This window comes from Corvus cornix, chromosome 4A (genome assembly GCF_000738735.6).
Source record: "Corvus cornix cornix isolate S_Up_H32 chromosome 4A, ASM73873v5, whole genome shotgun sequence".
NCBI classification, from domain to species: Eukaryota; Metazoa; Chordata; class Aves; order Passeriformes; family Corvidae; genus Corvus; species Corvus cornix.
The window spans coordinates 19,196,683-19,221,157 of NC_047058.1; the positions used below are offsets into that span (position 1 = coordinate 19,196,683).

The following is a 24,475-nucleotide window of genomic DNA, read 5'->3' on the forward strand; positions in this document are numbered from 1 at the left end:
TCAATGAAAGCTGCTTGGCCACCACTCAACGCTACACAAAACACATTCCCCTCAAGTGAGTTCCAGTAAACAGGATTAAAAATACAATTCCCCCATACAGAGCAGCAGTGGAAACCATTCTGAACCACCTGTGGGAATACAGCTGAACTCCTGCTCAGATCCTGAAGCTTCCCTTCCACTGGAATACATCTGCCCTATCTCGGTATCACAGCCTCCTGGGGCTGGATCTGCTGGTCCTGGCTTTGCTGTCCACAAAGCAGAACTACATGCCAGGCACTCCACAGGGTTGAATTCCCTCCATTTCTAATCCTACTCTTAAGAGGAAGAAGGAAGAAATAGAGAGCCCCCAAGACACGGGTCTGACAATGCAGAAACCCTCCACTTTCCCCTGAGCAACACGAGAGCCACACCAGCACTGAGAACAGTCCCCACATCTACTGAAAACATTTCAGCTTGCTTTTTCTGTCGAAACTAAGGTTATTCATGCAGCAGCTGCTGCCCTGGGCATCTCGTGACCCTCGCACTCAGTCAAATAAGTCTGTTTCTACCTTGCCACCACATCTGTCTTCAACAAGGGATAACCCGTGAGACCCCACAGATGGCAGAGGCACCATGGAAGCAGAGCCCAGCCAACAGAAACAACCAGCATCCCACTTTTTTACGGACAAGTCATCTGGCTTTCCGTGAGCCCTGCCACAGGGCTGTGCCAAGCTTAGGGTAGCAGAAATGAATGTTTGCTGCTGTGGTGGGCTGCCAGATGTCCACCCTCTGTGCTGCCCAACCGAGGCAAAGCAGGAAATCAGATGAAAAAGCTGATGGGCTGCTATGGAAGTACGGTGATCCCATTCCAATCACTGTCTACCTGATTTATTGCCAACTGATTTGGATAACGAGAAATAAAGATAAAACTGACACAATGCCTTACTCCCACCCACCGTGGCTCAACTTCCCGTCTTCTGAGGGATCTACCTCCCACCAAGGGCTGCAGAAGGATTGGGAACTGGGAGAGATATGGTTGGGACGCAATAGTTGTCCTTCCTTCTCGTAGGTGTCCCATGCTCCCGTGGGGCTTCCACAGGTCGTGGTTCCTGTCAGGAGAACCTGCTCCTGCGTGGGGCCTCCACTGGTCACAATTCTTGCCAGGAATCACCTCCACAGTTCCTGCCAGAAACATCCCCCTGCTCCTGTGAGGAGCCTCCAGAGGTCCCATTCCATCAGGAGAACCTCCTCCTGTGTGGGGTCTGCACGGGCCACAATTCCTGCTAGGGAGCATCCCCCTGTTCCAGCACCTCCTCCTTGCCATCTTCACCAACCCTAGTGCTCACAGTGCTGTCTCCTCACCGTTTTTTATCCCCCATCCCTCTTCTCGGCCATTTTTGCCCTTTATTAACCACGTGAGGTGCTGCCAGAGTTGCTGCTGGCTCCACTCACGGCTGTGATGGAGCTGCTGGTGGCACCGGCTGTACCCAATGGACCCCACAATGACACAGCCTAAACGTGCCCTGCCAAAGAGAGCCCATAGTCACACATCCTAAATGTACCCTACCAAATACACCCCACAGTTACACATCCTAAATGTGCACTGCCAAATACACCCCACAGTTACACATCCTAAATGTGCACTGCCAAATACACCCCACAGTTACACATCCTGATGGAACACAGCCAAATACACCCCACAGTTATATATTCTCAATGTACCCTACCAAATACCCCCTGCAATTACACATCCTCATAGTATAGAGTCAAATACACCCCACAATCACACATCCTAAATGTGCACTGCCAAACACACCCCCCAGTTATAGATCCTAAATGTACCCTACCAAATACACTCCCCAGTTACACATCCTGATAGTATAGAGCCAAATACACCCCACAATTACACATCCTAAATGCACACTGCCAAGTACACCCCGTAGTTACACATCCTGAAGGAGTACAGCCAAATGCACCCCCCAGTTATAGATCCTAAATGTTCCCTACCAAATATACCCCACAATTACACATCCTGATAGTATAGAGTCAAATACACCCCACAGTTACACATCCTGAAGGAATACAGCCAAATACACCCCCAGTTATATATCCTAAATACACACTGCCAAATACACCCCCCAGTTACACACCCTGATGGTACAGAGCCCAAATACACCCCACAGCTGCACAGCATCCCTGGATACAGCCAAACATGCCCTACAATTACACATCTTAAATGCCCACTGCCAAATACACCCCACAGTCACCCAGCCCAGCCACACCCCACGCAGGCACACAGCTCAGTGGGTACCTGCAGTTACACCCCAGAGTTACCCAGCCCCAGTACAGTGATGATGCTCCCTCCACACGCTCTGCTTTAGCCATCTCTTTATTCAGCCTCTTGTACTCGCCACCATGGAGGTTTTAACAGAGAACCTCCTTCCCCAGGCACTTTTGGGACCTCAGCACCACCTGCCTCCATTTAAACCCTGTAGCAGAAATTCACGCAGGAGCTGTGCTGTCCTGGGTCCCTGCAGAGACCACAGAAGCTTTTGTTCCCAAAAAACCAAGGGCTGAGCAGGACAGTTCCTCCATCTGGTGCCTGAGGAGGAGACCAGCTCCTCATTTCTCAGGCTGTCGCTTTGGGATGCGAGTTATTCCCAGACATTCCTGCTGCAACTTAAAGACTACCACATTGGAATGGGTTGGAACGAGTGGGGGGAAAAAAAAAGAAGAGTGTTCAAGTCGTGCAGCCAACTGGCAGCAAAAGACAGAAATCACGAACAGTCCCTTTTTTTGTTTGTTTTCTCTTTCCATTTTATGTTTTATTGTTTTTGGCTGGGTGGATCCTGCATGAGGAAAGAAGATTCAAAGGGAAGAGGCTTGCCTGTGAAGTCTTTGGAGGGATGCTAGCAAAGAGGAGACAGGCTGTTCCTCATGTGTCAGGCAAAAGAGAGCCCATAACAAGGGACAAATCCTGCACAGCCCTCCCCAGAGAAGCAATAGAATCCAGAATCACAGGGCACACGGGTGGCTTTAAAATTAAATGGGGGAGGTAATTATTTTTTTTTTAAGCAGCTTTAAACCAGATGTAAATTAGAGCTGCCACCATGAAGCCAGACCCGAGCACTCTAAGCAGAGAGGAGACCCATTCTGTGACCAGTGCTTGATGCCTCCTCTCCATCTTCCCTTCCACCACAGCCTCACCTGAACCTCTTCTCATCTTCAAAACCACCTTGTTGGTGTTTGAATTCCCCCCAGTCACACCTGCAGGACTGCACTCACTGAAACCACAGGCTGACCTTGGCAGGAGCCAATTCCCAGCACTTTCCATGGGCAATCTCCTTCTGCTGAGCTGCCCTACACAAGTCACCCACAAGCAGAGCAAACCCAGGGTGTTAAACCAGGTTAAACCACAACATCAGGTCCAAAGGCAGCAGGGTAGCAAGACCTGCTAGAAAGGAAGCATCAATTAGGAAAGGTCTGATCCAGGCTGAGTTTTCTCAAGAGACCCCAATGACAGCAAGAAACTGCTCATTTAACATCTTCCTCTGTACCCACAGTCCAGCACTGCCCCAAGCCAGCTCCAGCCCTGGGACTGGCACTGCCTCACCCAGAGCAAAGCCTCCCACCACCAGGGCAAATTCCAGCCAGCTCCCCTCAGTCTTCCCTGAGCAGGAGCCAAAATCTGCTACGCCCCAGTGCCCGATGGAGCCGCCGAACGCAGCGTCCGCCGCTGTGCAAACACCTGCAGCAGCTGCCTGGGGGAAACCTGTGCTTTCCATCAGCCAAGCAGGGCAAAGGTGGCTTTACCAACCAAACCACATGGCCTTGGGGGCATTAAGGCCCATGATGACAGAATAAAAATTGAGTATGGAGGAGAACAGCCCTGAGAGCATCTGATGAACCCTTACTCACCTTTCTGGGGTGCAGGAGAAAGAGGTTTTGAAGAAACGCTTCAAGAACAGCTATTAGCCAGAAAACTACACCACTTATCAACCACATGTTTATTTTTCCCCTCCTTGAGCTGCAGTTGCAGATGTCAAGTCGTAGCAAGTTACCACCCAGCAGCTGAGCTGAGCTACCATCACTTAAAGCAGGGCTTTAACCACAGAAAACACGAGGTAACACAATTACCTTCCACCTCTTCCACTCCCCTCAGATTACCTGAGCCCTAGAAGCCCTTACAGACTATCTGAAGCCTTTCAGCCAGGTTTGGAGACCAAAGGCTTGTGTGTTTGCTCTCCAAAACACACAGAATCTCAGCTGGAGGGGAAGATGGCTTTATAAAACTCCAACTATCAACCAAACACTGCCAACAGCTCCAGTGTACAGGGGCTGTGTGGGTCCCTACCTCGCCCTGCTCTTCCCATCACAAAAGCAGCAGCCCTTCATTCTGAAAATTCACTTTCCTTTTCCAGGTCACTGAGGGGGACAAATAAGCTGAGAGTAACAAAATCCCCAGCCAAGAGCACCAGGTGTGTTATACAAACATCTGTATCTACAGCCATGACTCCCCCTCCAAATTCTTTCCGTATTTTTTCAGTTATCCCAATCTCTAAGAAAGAAATAGGCACTCTGCATCTCACTCGTGATTGCACAACATTCCCTTGGCAACGGGCTCTGCCTGCACGATACAGGTGGGAGTAACAGCAATTTTGCTCCTTTTCAGTGTGATTTAGCAGACAGCCAGCAGAAATAACAGCACGGGCCCAGGGAACACCCACTGAAGTTGACAGTTCTCATAGATGTAAAGGACACTGAATGAGGCCCAAGCAATCAGGGCTGACACAAGCCACCCCTCCAGGAGTGACATTTCCATGGGCAATCTCCTTCTGCTGAGCTGCCCTACACAAGTTACCCACAAGCAGAGCAAACCCAGGGTGTTAAACCAGGTTAAACCACAACATCAGGTCCAAAGGCAGCAGGGTAGCAAGACCTGCTAGAAAGGAAGCATCAATTAGGAAAGGTCTGATCCAGGCTGAGTTTTCTCAAGAGACCCCAATGACAGCAAGAAACTGCTCGTTTAACACCACACAGTTCAGGCTGTTTGCCAGGCAGGCACCACACAATCCCTGAAATCTTCTTCAGATCACTGCAGGTTTTGGGCAACAAGCACAAGTACCTTTTTTTAAAAAACATTTAGTGCTCTAAAGCACTAGGAGGGCACTGGCAGAGGTTGTCCCATCCCTGGAACTGTCCAAGACCAGATTGGACACGGTTTGGAGCAACTTGGGAGAGTGGAAGGTGTCCCTGCTCATGGCAGAGGGTGGAAAAAGATGATTTCAAAGATTCTTTCCAACCCAAACCATTCTGTGATTCCAGGATCCCTTGGTGTTGTGGGATTCTGGAAAACGCATATTCCAGGTTTCAGGCAAATTGTAAATCCCTTCTATCAAGTGACCCCAAAGAACTATTTTGACTGGGGCCCTGGGAAACAACAAACCTTTGAAGGCAACGAAGAGGAAATTGGTGGTGGGGTTGCCCTTGGGGCAGCCTAGACAGCATCACGTGCCAGAAACGTGCTCTCCACCACAGAGCCGCTGGCTCAAAGCACCTGGAGAGACCCAAGGTCATCCTGGAAAGTTTTGGAGCCAGAGGTAGAGAGAGTCTGAGGCTCACTACAGCCCGACAAGCAAAGGAGAAGCTGGGGGATTCAATCAATGTCACAAAGTCGGTACAAAAGCCCAGCTCCTCTTGGCACCGTGACAACCTGTGCTGTGCTGGACGTTCCAAGGACAGGATCTGCACTCCCTGTGGAGCAGCGACTCCAGACACCCCTCCAAGGCTCTCCATCCCCCTTCTCTCAATTCTCAGCAGAGCTACATTTGCTTCCAAACCCACTGTCCCCCCCAGCATCACACGGCTGGAGCGAAAGGCCCGGGGCCGGCGCAGCCCAGGCGCCGACAGCCTCGCCGGGCGCTGCCGGAGCTGGAATGCACCGAGGGCCCCCGGGGACACGATCTTCCACTCGGCTCTTCCTCTGCAGGATCCAAAATAACAAACAAGAAGGAGCCTTTGGCCATTGTTTTTCGGGGAAGGGGGGTGACGGGGAGAGGGCACGCGGCGCAGCCTGCCAGAAGGCATGGCTGAGCTAAGGAAGTCCTGCCTGGGCTTCGCTGTATCCGCTCCTCTCCAGGAGGGGCGGGGGGAGGCAGGAAGGAGAGAAAATAGAGAACAAATGATCATATAACCCTTGAGAGAAACCTGTCTGCTCTCGGAGAGCGTATTTAGCCCAAGCATGCAGCGCCTCTTGCTATACAAAAGAAAAAGAGGAAAGAAAACCCCGCCAGTTCTTCCGTTACCATGTTCTACCACTGAAAAAAAATGGGAGGAAACAGATGTTAAGCTCTCCAGCGTCAGGAAATTATCATTTTCATGGGGGTACAGTTACTTCAGTGTATTTAGGTCAAACAAATAGGGAGAGAATTGTGACTTCTCCCCCTTTCTGTTTATGTCTCGGCAGACATTTCAGCCTCTCTGACCAAGGGCAGAGCCGTGCTTGCTCACAGAGCACACCCTGAGGATGCAGCCTGATGATCAATCCCTGCCCACCTGGCAGAGCCCTGCCAGCAGATCCCCACCCCACAAACCGCTGCAGCCCCTACAAAAATCCAGCATCCTCTGTTTGTGGGTCAAGGAGGACGGTTTGCCGCTGGGCCCCGGCCAGGCATGGCAGCACTGCAGCGTGATTGTTCATTTATTTCAATAGAGGTGGAAGGAGAAACCTGGGTGAAACATCTGCAAAAGGGATCTCCAGGCCATCAGCAAGCGCAGTTGCGACTTTCCGGCGCTGGGCTCCCCAAGGAGCGCGGGGCCGATGCCCATAGGAAGCAACCATAGAATTGAACCAGCATTTTACATGCTCTGCAAAATCCCTTCCACAGGAAGCTAAACCCCTTCATTAGGAGCAGGAGGCAGACAGGGGAGCAGTCTGAATCCCTTCCCAGTCAGGAGTGGACAGACATTATCCAAACACTGAGTTTTAGAATCACAAAATCATTAAGGTTGGATAAGACCTCCAAGATCGATTCCAGCCATCAACCCAGCACCACTAAACCATGTCCCCAAGTGTTAAATCCACACACTTCTTTAATATTTCCAGGGATGGTGACACCACTTGCCAGTGGCAGAAGGGACCCTGCAGCAATGGTCTCCTCCATCACCGAGGGCAGACTCCCAGACAAGCTAACCCCAGGCAAACACGCTGCGTTCCCCGTGGCAGCAGCACCTGCCCCGCACAGTTTGCACTGGTTTAAGCCAAAGCTTTTACAGTCCTGGATCTGCATTTGTGTTCCTGCTAATTCAATCTTCAGCGGGCAGACGGATGGATGCACAGACTGATAGCTCCAGCCCTGTATTTATAAGGACGGAACTCAAAACTTCAGGCTGAGTAAATCAGTTCACTCATGTATAATTTAAACATTACTTCCTTCCCATTTCAGGGAGCTTTAGAGTTTGTGCGGTGGCTAAACACAATGAAATTAGAGCAGGAGACTCATTTTGCCCACGGCCGAGGGAGAGAGAGAGAGAGAGAGTTGCTCCACTGCATCTGTCAGACAAACTGGGCTGGTGCCAGTGCTGCCAGGCAGGGACCAGCTCCCTGCAAACACCACAGCTCCACTCTGGGGCTTGGTGGGAGACGGGCAGGCACTGCAGGGGGGTGCCAGGCAGCTGAACAGGGCACCAGTCCTGGGCTCTGCAGCACATGGAGCACTAAAACCTTACAGCAAGCCAGGAACAGCTTTATGCGCACTGGGAAGAAGAGAGAGCCAAACCCAATTCCTTGCGCAAAGCTGAGCAGGAGAAACTCAAGGAAAAAGCACAGAGGCATAAAAGCTCTGGAATACAACTGGAATGAAACAACGAACACAGATCAGTTCTTGCTGAAGGTGGATTTCAGACCAAGCCTCTCACGTTGCCCACAGCACTCTGGCACTGTACCTGTGTTAAATGTTCTTCCAGACTCACACTGCTGACCCAGGAACTGCAGCCGCAGACTCACCCTCCACCCACTGAACTGTGGCAGTATCAGCCCTTGCACACTCCTCCACATTTCCCCTTTTTCACAATTCTAAATTTTCCTGCTCAACAGAAAATAAAACTGAAGTGAGTCCTGAAGAGATCCAGAAGGATCCTGCTGGTATTGGCATCCAGGATGGACAGGGACCCCCAGGAAAAGGAGGGAGCCTGAAGAAGGAGTCGTGTGCCAGCACAAGGTTGTTTGGATGCACAGTAGCTCTTTCCCCAACCTCCCCAGCTATTTGGCACCAACTGTCACCATTCTAATACAGAAATATCTGCCATTACATGTAGATTATTTAAGCTGTTCAGTAGTCAGTTGAAAGAAGTTAATTATATGTAAGAACATTTAATTACTATCCAGTAGCAGCTATAGGTACTTTAATACCACAGTGATGAGCCAAACCACAACAGAACAGGCAGATTCAGGGGTCTACACCCACCCACACCCCATTAATGTCAGCTGAACAATATTGAACCACTGGCTGCCATCCTTTGGAAGCAACAACTTTGTGGTGCTTGTGACATTACTCTGCATTCCCGATCAGTCTGTTTAGTAGAGATGCCTCAGGAACTTCACAGCTGTGACATTTCTTAAAAACCCTTGCCTTCTCCACAAGTCCCTCAGCAAGAAATCATGGCTGCCCACGGCCTGAACATCAGAGCAGAAATCAGTAGCCAGCATTTAATTGTTTATATCTTGAGACAAAGATAGTGTCTAAATAATTGTCTATTGTATCCCAGAGACAGTACAGGAAAGCTCTTCCCCTCGCCAGGAGCCCACAGGTCACACATGCTTCTGCCATAACATTTGCTATAAATAATCCTCGCTGAGCCAAGCTCTGGGCTAGGTACAGCCCAAGACTGTGCTCCTATTGGTTTCAGCCATTAGCCCTCCCCAGAGAGTGCATATCCGACCCTATTGTTCCTGCTCAAATGTTTGAAAGAATTATTTTTTCCTTGCTTCTTTTGTTTGGGGAGTTTATTTATATTTCCTCTTTGACATGGAATTACTACTAGATAAAAAAGGAGTGCCACCTTACATGGCAGCTCGCCGATGCCAGCGTTGAGATGAGGAGAGGAGGGTCACGTTTGTAGGATATTGCCATAGTTACAGACCTCCCAATCTGGGATTCTGTGCTAATGTATGTTCAGCACATTCAGATCAGGATTAGAAACAAAGAGCTGGGTGCCAACGCCAGCCCCAGATTCACATGCAGAGACTCGGAGCACACGCAGCAACCCGTTCTGCTCAAACATTTCCAAGGATTATTTCAGCAGGTTACTCAGCAACTCCCTCACATGGCCCTGGTGATGTCAAAGGACACCTTACATCTCACTTCCAGCCCTATTTCTATCTCCAAACAGATCCCAAGTGACCTGTTCCTCTCAGGCAGCTGCATGGGTGGAATTTCCCACATTCTCTTTTCCCTTTTTGCTCAGAGCAGTTGGACACAACCCCAGGAGCACAGGACTGGACAGGGGCTGGTTGGCTCTCAACTCCCCAGGCACCACATTATGGAAAACCCAATCATCAAGCACAGCCTTCTGAGTACAAGGTGAGGTGTTTCTCCACCCTGCTTTGAAACTGGTGACATATCTCACTTCAGAGCCCCAGGTATCAGGTGTACAAATGTCTTTGCCCTCAGCAGCAAACAACTCCTTGAGGAGTCTTCTGCACTGCTTTTCAGTAAAACCAACCCAGTTTGTGGGTGTTTGGAGGTTTGATGTCCCAAACAGGCCAATGACACCTGCTGGGCCTCTGTCCATTGCAGCATTCCGGGGTATCCAGCTCAGGAAGGTTGGTGGCCTTGCACTGAATTGCCTTTAGGCACATGAAAAAACTAATCTGGTGTTTCTACAAAATCACAGTGACTGCCATGTGCCTTGCCTGCTCTCAGGCTGGGGCTTTTCACCCCAGAAAGGCACTTTTAGGGGTCACACAGAATTTTTAGGGGTTTGACACCTGCCTGCACCTCACTTTTCCCTCACAAGGTTGGTGTAGAATCCTCAGGAATCACAAGGTGCCTCCTAGACAGAAAGACACATTTCTGCTGCCTTCCCCCTCAACAGCAACAACCAAAAATCACCCCTATCTGCATCCAGAGGCACTGCACACCAAACCAGCAGCACACGCTGAGCCCAGGCTGGCACACAGCGATGCTCTGCAGGACCTACAGGTGGGTGGGTGATGTCTGGAGCCCAAACTTGGCGGGAATGTTGCCCTTGATGAGTTATCCTGCATTTGTACAGCCCAGCCTGGTCCTCATCTCCTAACCCAAGACTTCAAATCCACAGTTTACCAACGCCAGCCCACCAGGACGATCCCACACGGACACTAAACCAACCACGCCGAGGTGAAGGGACACCGGGAGCACAGCCCCTGTCTGGCCATGCACCGTGTCCCCAGCGTGGCTTTGCCCTGCAAAAGGGGCTGTCAGCTCCCATTGCTCACGCTCCAAGGCCTGCTCGAGCCGGCCACACTCCGCTGGGCCACGCAGGGAACCAACATCACATCCAATTAGCATCAGTGCTGATGAGCTTTTCATCTCCTGCCTCTGCCCCTGCCACGCTCCCCAGCCACAGGGATGGGGCTGTGCAGGCACAGGTGGCCACACAGCCATGTCTCCTCTGCCTGCCCACCCTGCTCTCCCCAAGCATGCTCACCCCTTTTTTTCAGGATTCAAAGCTCAGCAGAGCAGGAGCAACTAAAGGTTCCCTTTGTCCCTATTTATGGAACAAAACGTGGATCTTCTTTACAAGGAGTTGGGATTGTGTTCTGAGTATGAGGCACCTTTCTATTTCACCCTTTTCTATATTCTGTATATTCTAGTCTCTCCTTTTCAACAGCAAGTGAATTTATTGCCATGTGTAGCAAAGGTCTATACAAAAGCCACAAGCAGGGGAGGAGAAGATCAGTCACCCTGAAAGTGCCCATCCTTTCCGAGGTGCAGGTCCAAGGATGAGCCCGGCACACCTGCTACTTCAGCCAGGCTTTAAAACACAAACAGTTTGGGAAACATGTGCAGGCAATATCTAGTTTCTGCAGGAAATTGCACAGCGTGGATATCCAAACATTGCTATCAGGCAAAAAACAACAACATCTTGATTTGCCAGCTCATGTCACACAAACCTAAATTCTTTATAGGTGACAGTGTTCAGCTAAGGCTGAGCAGCAGCAATACCCTTCCACAGCTCTGGAAAGCCCTGGAGCTCCACAGCAGCCAGGCATGAGGCTGCAAATCCTTGGAAAAGACAAGGACACGAGTTCTGCAAGGATGTGCAGCCTGCGGAGGGTGCAGCGAGCCAGGGCACCCCAGCTCGTGTTTCCTCAGTGCTGGGGTTCAAACCCTGCTCAGCAGGTGCAGGAGCTGCAGGAACTCCCACGCAGGCTCCACCTGCCTGCACAGGCAGGGCAGCAGCAGCCCCAGCTCCCAGGAGCTCCCCAGCACTGCCAGCATCCACAAAACCTGCTGACCTCTCCACATGTCCCTCCAGAGCTGTGCCTTTCACTTGGCTGGAGCACCAAGACAAAACCCCCTCGGCTTCCAGACCATGCGCTGGGTCTTTGCTACGTGCTGACACATTTCCTTCCTGTAGTGAAATGACCTCCCATCCACAGGCTACAGCACTGCCTGGAAATCAGAATCTTGAAGGAGTCAATCCTTCCTGCCCATCCCCCTTGAGAAGCATCAGAAGTGCATTCTGAGCTGTGGTCATACCCAACCCTTTGGCACATGGGCTGCAAAGCGCCTCAGGACATCAGAAGGCAGCAAATATTCTGACAGGTTACTGGTCCCAGTGACAGCACCTTCCCACAACCACTGTGATTCACCACTCATGTCAGCAGTGTGGAAAAAGTGACCCCTTCTTCCTTCAAAGGAAACAACAGACATGCTCAAAAAACAAAATTAATTAAAGAATATGGGCTTGTCCAGCAGAAAACCTGAGCAAAACTCAATTCCCACAGAACCAGAAGGATCTTCCATTGACTTTAATCCCTCTTTTTCTTATCTGTCCTTAATTCACTCTCTCTCTTCCCCACAGGAGCAGGCAAACGAGTGCCAGCCCAGCAGTGGCACTTGCAGAGCAGCTGCTATTTCACAACTACCTGCAGCAAGAAAATCAAGAAACCTGACAGAGCATGCCAAGGATGATCTCCCTGAAGGACACAGCAATCGGGAAGGGCTGGCACAGGGGCAGGTGGGTGCTTCAGTCCTGCCTGTGGACACGGAAACACAGGTCAGGCAGTGACCCTCTGCCCACAGCCCCCGGTGGGTGACAGAACAGGTCCAGGAGGGCAGGAATGGGGCAGGAATGAAGCACCCAATGAAAATCAATGAAACCCACAGAAATCTTTGTGATCCTCACATCCAAGGCATCGCCCTTGTTTCATTTGTTTCCAGGCCTGGCAGAAGCTTGTGCTGCACTTCCCTCCCAAGCTGCCCCTCCCCTGGCTCCCAGTGCAGCAGGGTGTACGAGCAGAAAAGGCACAAAGGAAGAGATAAGTTAATCAAGCATCTCCTCTGGGAGCTGGGTTATACAGTGATTTTGAGGACTGTCCCATGCAGGGCCAGGAGTTGGACTTGTGGGTCCTTTCCAACTCAGGAACACAAGGTGTTGACCCATCTCTCTGTAGCAGTGCAGCTCCACAGCCTCCAGACCAAATCTATCTGATTTATCCAGCTTAAAACGTGGTCTCCCCACACCTCCACAGTCCAAAATCACAGCTGCAGCCATGTGAGGCTGGAGCCCAGCTCTCTACCATCAGCAAAAGAGCAGATGAACAGCAGGCTCTGAAGGGCACTTGGCTGGGCTCTGCAGAAGATCCCATCCCAGATTGTTGCTTCTCCAGAAACCCTCCTGCACACTCAGAAAATGCTCCCAGACACCCCTCACCCAGCTCCCTCCCAGGGGGGAGAGCTGTGCCCTTACCACCAAAGTCAGATTTCCCACTGACATGCTCCAGCACATATTTAGGTGTCTAAACTAAACTCAAATTAGGGATCTCATTATTCATCCTTGCCATGTGTTATCCTCATGCTGCAGAGGGGATAGAAAGAATGAGGAAGGTCCTCCAACACCACCTAAATCCATCGTTCCTTCCTGCTTCCAGCCAAAGTTGCACCTCATTTTGTGTGTTTGAGGGAAGACAGGCAATGCTTTGGATCTTCGGCCTCAAGGAGCGTCCAACAATCAATCCATGTTCCATGGATTTGTCCTGCAAAGCTCTTCCCAAAAAAAATTCTTCTTTAAGTTAAGTCTGTCTTATTAAACACACTTCCACTGTAGCTGTAAATAGAAGCGAGACTTTCCAGGAATCAAAGCAAGGTGCCCGAAAAGATTACAGAGTAATTATCACTCACAACATTCCAGCCTGAAATCACAGGAAGAGATTCCCCCTATATCCTAAAGGCCATTTTCATGGCATTGTCCTCATCCTTTAAGGGTGCAAAACCCACTGATCACAGAGGAGCTTTAAGGAGTACGAACAAGCCAGCCTGGATCACGTAACTTCCACATAACCTGCTGCTTCCCTCCTGTACTCTGGACAAGGGCAAACCCTTCAGAGGAAAGGGGTAAGAACTCCATTCAGGAGCAATTATGGAGTATTCTGTGTCTTGGAGAAAACCGTTTCTAGTTGTGTCAAACATGGGCTTAAATGTCATTTATTTACTCCCATTTTATACAAATATTCCTACCAACTCATTATCTTCACAAAAGTTTATTTAAATGCTTGGCTTTATTTATTATGGCAAGAAGTCACAGGGCCCAATTCTAGACCAGAGAGGGGCCACAGAGGACTTCCTAGGAAGGAATTCCTTGGAGAATTACAGGCACTGCTGCTGCAGGCCACAGTGAGAAAACATCAACCACTGACAAGTCAGAAACAAAGATTTGGCTCTTGCTGCAGCAGATCCCTGCTCACAAACACCAACTCATCTACACAGCTCCCAGCATCACACCTGGCCAAAGGTCCCTGTGGACAGCCCAGTTGAGGAATTCAGCTCCCTCCCTCCTGGCAGAACCCTCCTGGCTCAAATGTTTGCATTTACAAGGGGCTTTGTGGCCCCCATTTCTCTCGCCCTCCAGCCCCACTCTCCATACCTGAGGGAGCTGGGACAGCCCTGCCACCCTGTGCAGAGGGGCAGCACCTCACCCCAGTGACTAACTGCCTTTTTTCCTGTTTTTCCTTCCTCCCAGCAGCCTGCTCTCAGAACACGAGTGCAGCCTGTTCAATCCCGATTGTTCGGCGGCGGCCGGAGCCCTCCCAGCCCTGGCACTGTGTTTGCTGCTGGGAAACCCGGAATTATTCCTTTATCATAAGTCACCACAGCTGATCCAGCACTGCCTGGCACAGGGCCACGCTGCAGCCCCACAAACCTTCCAGAGGAAGGCGTTCCTGCCCATGGCAGGGCTGGAACAAGATGTTCTTTAAGATCCCTTCCAACCTCAAACCATTCTGGGATTCTGTGTTTCTGGTGGCTCTGCTTTAGATTCAGTTTGTTCACTCCAAATGAATTTAAAACCAAGCAGAAGGGGGTTTAAGATCCACTCTCACTCCCATTGGAATATTTAAGACCTGGCCTTAAAAATCTGCAAAATGGTGTGACAAAATGCTGGGACAAGAGGAACCATCAGCTGAAGGCACCAGGGCTGAGCCCTGGGATGGCGCCCCAACTCCAGTCCAGATCCAAGCAAAGCCTCACATTGATTGTCCCAGCTCTCATTTCAATACATTTTAACACAAGCCTTGTCTTCAAGGCCTGTGCCTCTAATTAACCACCTCCTTGGGCAACTGAAGAGATAATTCATGGGAAATAACACCCAAAATGAACCAGATCCATCTGGCTGCAGAGAGACCCTACATTGACTATACTCAGACGTTCCTTAAATCATTTAACTAAATCTAACTTGGAAACTCAGCTGAAGGACTGAAGAAAAGTCACCCCAGGAACAGCTGCTCAAAGTTCCCAGCTCAGAGCAGCAGAGCCCCTGGGAGAAACCAGGTCCCTGCAAAAGGTTCTTATCACTTCTCTAAAACTGGAGCAGCAATAACAGGAAGAAATTGTTTTGGCAGGACTTACACCACATAAAGTCAACTCATCAGCCAGTGGTGTGTAAAATCTCCCTGGAAAACACAGACAGAGAGCACAGAGCATCCCCCAGGCTCAGGTGGGCTCCCGGGCACCCATCCTGGCCCTGCTCAGCATTCCCACACCATGGGGCCGTGCTCAGCCTGCTGCTATCACCCACACCATGGGGCACAGGGCACTCCGTGGAGATGCCAAGGCCACCACCTTGAGCCCTGCTGCTTCTCCCAGCTTTCCCCGTTACCCGTACGTGGATGCTCCCAGTGGGATTGCAGGGGGGCACAGGGTGTGCTGCTCGCCTGCTCTCACAGCTGGCAGAGCCTTTCCCAGCTCCAGCACACACACAGCGGTGTAGGACGTGCTCTGCACGCAGGAATGTTGTCCAGCTCCCCACAGTCCAAGGGAGGGATGGGAAGACGGTAACAGACTGGGGCTGCTTGATGGGAAGAGCCCTTTCAGTGCAAACCCAACACCTTTCACTGCCCAAACCCCTGGTGGATGCTCTCATCCTCCTCCTCCTCTCACTCTCAGCTGCACTGCTGAGCTCAGGCAGGACCCTGGTGCCACCCCCTGCACCAGCCTGGCCGAAGGAGGCCAGAGAGTGCCCTGGTGAAGCCCAACTGCCCAGCTGAAGCTGTGGAGGTTCCACAGCCACCCCAGTCCAGCAGGACGTGTGACCTCACCCCTCCAGTGACACAGTTCCCTTGCCGGGCCAGCCGCTCGCTCACATCGGTGCCCTTGTTCCCACACACAATAGGCACTTCTTACAGCCACGAGTGCCACGGGGCAGCTTTAAACTGATTAATGGCTCTCTCAAACAAGCCCTGAGTGTGCGGGAGGCCCCTGGCAGACAATGCCAGCCCAGTGGCAGCGGGACGGCATCAGCTGGTGCCCTGTGCCAGCGAGAGAGCAGCAGCAGATGAGCTACAGCCACTGCCAGTGTGGCTTGTTCAGCTGAGGGACACAGGACGGCTGCTGCCAGGCTCCCCGTCCCTCTGCCAGGCACGTGGCAGCACGGACACGGCCCAGAAGCAGCTTGGTTCCCTTTCCCATGCCAGCTCAGCCGCCCTGCCCCACAGTCCAGCACAGCCTCACCCCACAGCCCGTGCAGTGAGAGCATCCCAGTGCGCAGCTCCTGGATCCACAGGGCTCACACCTCCTCCTCACGTGCACCGGGACAAAATTCCAGCAGCAAATTCCCTGCCTGTGCAGGGCAGCTCCGTGCAGCCTGTGCACAGGGGACTGGCTGCCTGCACAGGCTCCCCAGGGCTCTACTGGGGCAGCAAAAATCCAAGCTGAATTCTGCCCTGGCATGTGGCAGCAGAGGAATGTCACACGTGCAAGCTTCGCTCTTTACGCCTGCCCCGGTTTGGTGCCTTCCCTCTTTTGGGATGGCAGCCCAAAGGGAATGAAAAACCCATGGAGAGTGAGCAGTCAGCCCCCACACAGTCTGGACAGCAAAGCTTTGGGATCCTCCTGCTCCAGCCCAGACATCCCAGGCAGCTCTGCCTGAAAGGAGCTGTGGCTCACACGGGCGAGCGAGGAGCAGCTTTTGCAACCCGCAGAGCCCAGCCTGGGAAAGGCAGCTATCACTGCCAACCATCAAAGCCACAAAGATTAGTTAAGGGAAAAAGGCAAAGTGAAAGCAAACACAGGCAGAGCAGCTCGCTCCAATGCTCTGATAAGAAACTGAGGCACGGCCAGGTGAACAGACAGCCTTGGTCACGCCACGAGGCTGCAGCAGGTGAAAACAGAGCTGCCACGTGCTCTGCCTGCCTACACACATGCTGAGATCCAGGCCACGTGTGCTGCCATCTCAAAGGCGGCACTTGGTGGGGCCTGTATCCCCCAAACTCTGATTTTATCTCCCTCAAGGTGTGCCTGCTCCACACCACCCCCAGACAGGAGCGGGCTAAGCAGCAGAACGCTGCAAACTGCACCAAATGACTATGCCCTGCTTCATCTTCACTCCAAGTTTTCCTTAACCCCGAGGTTTCCCATAAAAAAACCAGAGGGGCGAGTTTGGGCAGAAACGCAGGGATCTGGGCTAAGCGTGAACTCCGCACAAAACCAGCTCGGAGCTCCCCGCTCCTCCGGCAGCCCTGGCCGTTCCACCACATCCTTTCAGCACAGCGAGACACTGGAGGATGTGAGCAAGCCCGAATCCTGCCCTTGCCCCAAACAATAGGCTCCGCAATAATGGTGCAACCAGAATTTCCTGTGCGGCGGCGCGCGCCAGCTCCCGGGAGAAAACACCCTGGGAAAGCTCTGCCACGGGAACGCAGCGTCAGGGCAGCCCCTCCAGCTTCCTGGCCGTGCTGGGATGCTCCTCTGGCAACAGGCAAAGCACCACAACCGAGCCCAGGCTGGGAAGCAGGGAAAGAACCACAGCAGCAGCTCAGAACAGAAGCCATGCAGCTCGGGAGTGGCTGTGGATAATCCACTATCACAGCAGCCCTCTGCAACATCTGGACCTGGCTTTTCTCTCACGGATGTTTCATATCCTGCAGTGCTTGGGAAAGCGGCACAGAGCAGGCTGGGCTTTGGGAGGCTCCGATCTCCAGGCTCAGGGGTGAACCTGAGCAGTGCAGGAGCCTCATGGAAATCTCCCCATCTCTCCTGGAAAGATGGCACAGGTGCAGCAAGGACAGGGCAGCCGATGGCATCAGGCACCAGAGGCAGCAACTGCGTCCAAAATGCTCCAGTGCTGACCTGCTAGAGTTTCTGCCTGGAATGAGGGATTAACACAGCCCCAAACACAGAGAAAATCCCAAACACTGAGAAAAGCCAAGAACAAGCTCCTACAGCCAAGCAGGAATAGTGGACGATCCCAGGCTGGAGCAGGGGAAGAGTGCAAGGAGTGCCCTGTGAAGGAAGGAGGGGCAGAGCCAAGGCAAGAAGAGCTGGCCACAGCCACCACTCTCCATCACCCTGCACCACTGAGGCGGAGAAAGGGAAGAAACTGGGACAGAAGTTGAGCCTGGGAAGAAGGAAGGAGTGGCAGGAAGGTGTTTTTAAGATTCGGTTTTGTTTCTGCACACCTTCCCCATCACCCTAGGAAGCCCATCGCTCTGGATGTGCAGAGAGTTCAGCATTTACTGCAGAAGATAAAAGCTCAGGAAACGGGTGATGGCACCTGAGCTTGGCTTAGCAGCGATCCTGAACAATTGGGGATGCTCCAGCACCTCCATGGGACCTCCTGGAATGAGCACAACTGGCCAGGTTCAGTCCCTTACTGCTGGATTTAGCACACAAAACTCTAACCCAGCAGCTGGCACGTCAAAGAGGAGAAACCAGGGAAACAGAAACAAGGTTTTCACCCCATTTCTTGGATCAGCTCACCTAACTGTCTCTGCCTTGTTCTCCCCAGGGGTGAAGATGGGATGAGGTTCCCACTCACACAGCAGCTCCCACCAGCTGAGGTTGTGGCTGAGCACAGGGCAGGGCTGACCCCAGCAGCCTCTAAAATACCCCCTGCAGCAGGTAAATGCTGAAGGGCAGAGAAAGCCAAGCCTTGATCCCAGGATTAAGGAAGGGTTCTGGGTTTGGGATGGGGACAGAAGAGGTGAGGACAGAGATGGTGAGGCTGGAAAGCACACACTGCCTGCAAGCCCAAATCCAACACACACCACAGGTAAAAAACCAACCCCCAGAGCCCCAGCACAGCTCCTGGTGTGCCACAGTGAAGGACTGGCTTTACTGGGCAGGACAGGGTCAGGATGAGCAACGGCAGCTCAGCAACACATTCCGACAGAGGGGACACAGAGCTGTGGGCTCCAAACCCTCTTTCCCAAAAAGAAGAGCGGAGAAACCTCATGCAAGAATACCAGAGCTCAACCTACAGCAAGAAACAATTACTGGGAGATGACTGGAAAATGCAGTTTTAAATGGTTTCCTTGGGGGGAAAAAAAAAAAATCCAAGGCTATTCCACAGTTTCTTATTTTAACAACTGCTTGGAGCCAGCAGGCTGCAGTGGGACTGGTCTCCCTGCACTCAGCCCTCAGCACTAAATGACCCAAAATTCATTTGTTAGTGTTTATTTGCACAAGAATTTTCCCCAAAAGTCCGTGGTTCCCAGACACGCATCGCTGCCCAATTCCCCAGCCCAGCTCACCCTGCCCATCTCCCCACCACCAAAATCCTTTGTGATGTTTGCAAAATGCCCCCTTCTGGCAAATTCCAGCTCAGGTTTCCAGGTCAGACTGTGCAGATGAAGAAAACTCCAATAAATCTGTCATTTAACGGAAAATTAATACTGTGTGCTAATGTCAGCACCAACCCAGAAATAACCTCCTTCCCACAGCCATGGCGTGCTGGATGCAAGAAAGCCAAATACAACAAACTTCTCATTAAAAAACACCCCACAAAAATCAAACTTGGTGATGGTTATGCCCTGAAACAAGGCTGGCAGGGGCCACAGGGCAGCACACGTGGTGACATCCCCGGCTTGTGGTGCCAGCAGGAACCTCGCCCATGGAGGGGGCTGGGGTGGGAGCAGCACCCACCCATCCTGAGGCAGAGGGATTTTATTAAATCAGCTGATATCAGTTCAAAAATTCGGGAAGCCCTGGGATCACGAGACACAAAGAGTTGGAGGAATACAGGCAGAAATGACTGCTCCAAGTGCCACTGGGCTGCAGTAATTCACTGTGGGGTTTTCAGCTCCTTGGGATCCTCAAGACTATTTCTGAGTAGAAAATTACCTTTTAGTAAGGTAAATCAAAAAGCAAACCCACTCTCAAACTTCACCTGGAAGTTTCACGGGAGCCTGCAAGCTGGAGAGAACAAAAAAACCCTGAACAGGATGCTGAGAGCAATTAGCACTCAGGAAAACGAGCAGGAACAGCGGGCAGGAGCCTCCAGTGCTTGGGAACCAGGATGGGAAGAAATAATGGTTTGTGTGGGATGAACTAAAAATGGAGCAAAGGATCAGAAATCAACTTGTTGCACCTGTGGCTTTTAGTACAACCGCAGTTTCCAGACTCATCTTTCCAAAGGAGCCCTTTCTGCAGCGCTTCCAGCTGAATTCATCAGGAGGCTCCCCCCAGGAGAGGAGGCATTTTCCCTCCCCTTGTGATGATGCACCTGCCTCTTCCTCCTCCCCACCAGCAGCTTCTTCCCTTGGACCATCCCATCCCACCTGTGCCAGCGATGGCACCACCCAGAGCTCCTGGAGTCCCCCCCAGACAAGCTCCTGGGCTCTGGGACAGCTCCTTGTGCAGGAGGAGAGCAATGCAGCGAGGTCACTGTCACCTCTCTCAACGACAGAGCCCTCCCTGAGGCCACAGGGGTCACATCAGTGTCACACGGGAGGACAGGAGGGTTTGCTCCGAGTCCATAGCTTCCCTGGATGCCACGGATGCGGGGCAGCACAGTGTCCCCTCTCCACCCCAACACAAACACATCATCAGCTCTCCTTGCAACGCACAGAAATCAAATTCATTCCAGGAAAACGAGGTGGCACAGCAGAAATTCAGCACTCCCGGTCCCTGTCTGGTCAATGAGGCACCAAATGCCACCGGAAAGAGCCATCCATCCTCCAAGCACTGGGCACCCTCAGCACAGCAGGAGGGCACCCAAATCCTCTGTGCAGGGGCTCCAGCAGAGCATCCACCTGCTCCAGCACTTACAGTAACAGACCTAAACTTGGCACTTTTACTTTCCCCAAAGCCGAGCAGAGCCGATACGGTGGAGGGAGTGAGCAGCATTCCATGAACACTCGATTTAACCATTACGGTACGTTTGGATGCAGCAGAGCGAGGGTTTAATAACCTGTTACCGCCCAGCCCGTGGGATCAGGGCTGACCTGGGCACCGCAGCCCGCTCCCCTGCAACACGGAGCTGCTGCCCGCTCTGTCGTCACTGCGGGGAAGGAGCCGTGCCTTGTTTTATAACAAAACCCGAGGGAGGAGCAGGGAGGTGACATCAGCCCTTAATCTCCGCATTTTGAAATCTCTCATCTCATAAATGTTCAGGTGTAAAACAAACCCACAAAGGTGGAGGCGGGATCAGGAACCCTCCAGCCAGGCTCTGTGAACACCTGAGTAAGGCTTCCGCACCGAGGCTGCCCCATCAGCTTCCCCAAGACCACTAAAACCAGTAAGAAGTGAACGCTCCCGACCACGGAACTCCCACCGGAGCCCACAGAAATGTTCTCCTGGAACCAAACACGCCTTGAATCAGCCTGGGCGAGCAATGACCCAGTTCTTCGGGAGTTACATGAGTGTAAACCAGGCTCAAGCCGCTCCATTCTGACACACGCGGTGCAAAATAAACCCAGACCCGGGCCCGCGGCAAGAACTCAGCTTCGAGCTGGTGCTTCCTCAGCAGCTCCAACACAGCCAAAAAACCCCAACAAAGAAAAGATTCCCATGTGACGTTATATAAAAAAAAAAGGGGCCTTCCGAAACTAATCCGAACTTCGCGGCTTTGGGACCGTTCTGGGGCACAGGAGGGATTGTCCCGCAGGTACCTGCGCGGGGGTGACACGGAGTTACGGGGTCAGAACACAAAGAGAAGTGGGTGCGACCCTTTGCTCTCATTCAAGTCGCGGCTCCGGGGGCAGCCCCAGCCCGGGACGGGGCCGGGGGTCCCGGTGCCAGCCCCGGTGTCGGTGCCAGCCCCGCTCTTACCTCGCTCACCGCATGGCCTCGGCGCCGCACGCTCACGCGGTCCCGGCGATCAGGGCAAAACTCTGCGCTGGCGTCGGAAAGTTGAAACGTTGAAAAAAAAAAATAAAATCAAAAAAGTTTTAAAACACCAAAACCAAAAAAGAAATAATAATAAAATAAAAAATTTAAAAAGCGCCTGAAGTTGCGAGCTCCTCCGGGGGACTCAAGTTCAAAAGCAAAAGCAGCCGGCGGAGGGGGTGACCCGCTCCCGCCGCCCTCCCGGCTGTGCCCGGGCGCTCCCCGCCGGCCCCGGCCCGGGAGCCCCGGCAGGGCCGGCGGAGCGCTCAGGGGGCGGCGGCGCGGCCCCCCCCGAGCCGGGCTCGGGCCGCCCCCGGCGCCGGCGGCCGCCCGCGGGCAGCGGGGTTCGGGGGGCGGCCGCCGGGGCCCGGCGCGGGCCGCGCTGCTCCGCCGCCGCCGCGCATCCCCCGCAGCCCCGTCCCGTCGGGGCCCGCCCGGCGCCGCCGCCGCCGCTCGCACACGGCACCGACGGCGAGCGACGCGAGGTAAAGCCGCCGCTCCGTGCGGTGCCGGGCCGGCTGCGCTGCGAGCCCGCGGGGATCGCTGTGGGATCGCTCCGGGATCGCTGTGGGATCGCTCCGGGATCGCCGTGCGCCCGCCCGCCGGGCCCGGCCCCCCCCGCCCGCCCGGCGCCGCCCGCCCCGGCCCGGGCCGCGCTGTCCCGCCGGCACCGCGGGGCTGCTCGGGGCTGCGGGCGATGTCCGCACGCTGCACCCGGGGGTCGCTGTCCCCGCTGTGTCCCCGCTCCGTCCCGCTGCCCCCGCCCCGCTCCGGCGAGAAGAACAATCGGAGGAAGCGCAGCCGCGGCCCCGGCCCGTCCCACGCACCCCCGGCACCCCCCGGCCCCGGAGGCTGGGCCGCAGGAGGGGACACTGAGGGGCCCCAGGGCTCTGTCCCCCAAAAGGTGCCCGGCCGCTCCAGCCTCTGCCAGTGGGGATGAAACAAGATCATCCCTGAGGTCCCTTCCAACCTCCCATGGTGACAAGAAGACACCTTGCCTCGAGCACGCCCAGACCACCCAACACCGGCTCTTCCACCACGGTTGAACAGCCCACATGGCGGGAATCAAATTTACCTGCATTTCATTCAGGTTTCTTATTCTCGACTGGAGCTGCTATCACAGGCTGTTATCTTCTTTCCAGCTTCTTTTGTTCCCTGTCTCTGGGAGAGCCCTTCTTTCTCCTGCAAGAAGAGGAGACCTTCTACACAGCCACAAACCCACCTGGGCCAACCCAGCTCGTTTGGGTCTGACCAGGTGCTTCAAATCACTCCTTTGAAACCACAAACACCTGGAGAAACGGCTCTGAGCTTTACCAGCCGGTTCCCCACAGAACCGTGGAATCATTAAGGCTGGAAAAGCCCTCTCACACCATAGAATCCAACCATTCTCCCAGGCCACCACCAACCCCTGTCCCCAAGTGCCACATCCACGCATTTTTTGAACATTGAGAGCTTAAAATGACAAGGCAGAGCTTTCCCACCCTGACCACACATCCCCCTCTCCATAAATCCCTGCAAACCCAGGCATGCTCTCCATCCTGCTCTCCGTCCATATTCCTACATGGATAAATATGAGATCACACAAATAAAAGAATTGCTTTTAAGAAACAGCCTCTACAACATTAAAAATATTACAGGGAAATGAAATAATTATTTAGACAAGGCTTAGTGGATTTAATTGCTGCTTTTCCATCGCGTGTAATTGGTGTTTTAAGTTATGTTAACAGTGTTTCCCATGGCGAGGCAGGTGTGTGCCGCAGAACCAGGCTGTTATTAATGGGATAACCACAATTAAGTGTAATTGGGAGCATCATATCAATCACTCCGTGGAGGAGCACAAGCGCAGAGCTTTCCGCCTGTTTTTCCAATGGTTTCAATGATGCACCAAAGCCAAAAAAACACTTGAAATGCACCAGAGGCAGCAAGAAGCTCCTTCATGCCCTGTGCCATTGGCCCATTCATGGGGAGTTAATGTGAGGGCCAAAATTCCATCCCAGTTCCCCCCAGGAACCAACATCTGACGGAAGAGCGTCATGGCAGGGCAGCGTTTGAGGCTGAGGGATCTCCCAAGGAAAGCTCAGCCCTGCTGGTGCCACACAGGGGTCACAGCCAGCCCCCTCCCCATCCCATAAACACCACGGGACTCACCCACAGAGCTGCCGTCCTGGGGATCAGACACCTGGGACTGGGGAAATGGGGGCTCTGCTCCAAATTGCAGTTAATATTCCCACTTGGAACATTAAGCTGTGTCATCTCCTGTTTTCTTCCTCGTGGGAAGCAGCTAAAAGCTCTGTTTTCCAGGAAAGGTGAAAATCTGAGGGGGTCACGCAGCTGTGTAAGCTGGGCTTGAAGAAAACCTTGGGATGCATTAAATAAAATAGGAAAAGAAAAATCACAATAAGCACAAAATCCAGGGGCAGCAACACTGACATGCCCAAAGGGATGAAGGTAACACCTCACACCCCCCAGCCCTTTTTCCCCCCTAAACCCCAGCTTTGATGATGTAGCAGCCCTGAGATTTCAAACACAACCCACCAGACAGGGCCATGGGGTGGCCTCCCCTGTCACCATCCAGCCCCTTCCTCCCTCCTCACCTCTCCCCCAGCAGATGCTTTGCTTCCAGTGCCATCCAAGGACACAACCACCCCCAGGGCCATCAAATGCGACTCCTCCAATATCTCTGAAGTGTG

General features: G+C 52.9%; 1 protein-coding gene across 5 annotated transcripts in view; it reads right to left on the reverse strand.

Moving 5' to 3' along the window:
- ARHGEF9 (Cdc42 guanine nucleotide exchange factor 9) overlaps window positions 1-21,955 on the reverse strand; it is a 197,605-nt gene extending 175,650 nt beyond the window's left edge. The window contains exon 1 of one of the 5 annotated variants that reach the window (XM_039572099.1): window positions 21,729-21,955. The gene's annotated coding sequence lies outside the window, so the exon portion shown is untranslated. The remainder of the gene's footprint in view (window positions 1-21,728) is intronic. The other 4 variants (XM_039572097.1, XM_039572100.1, XM_039572098.1 and 1 more) reach the window with 4 other exon arrangements.
- Window positions 21,956-24,475: the final 2,520 nt, after the last annotated feature.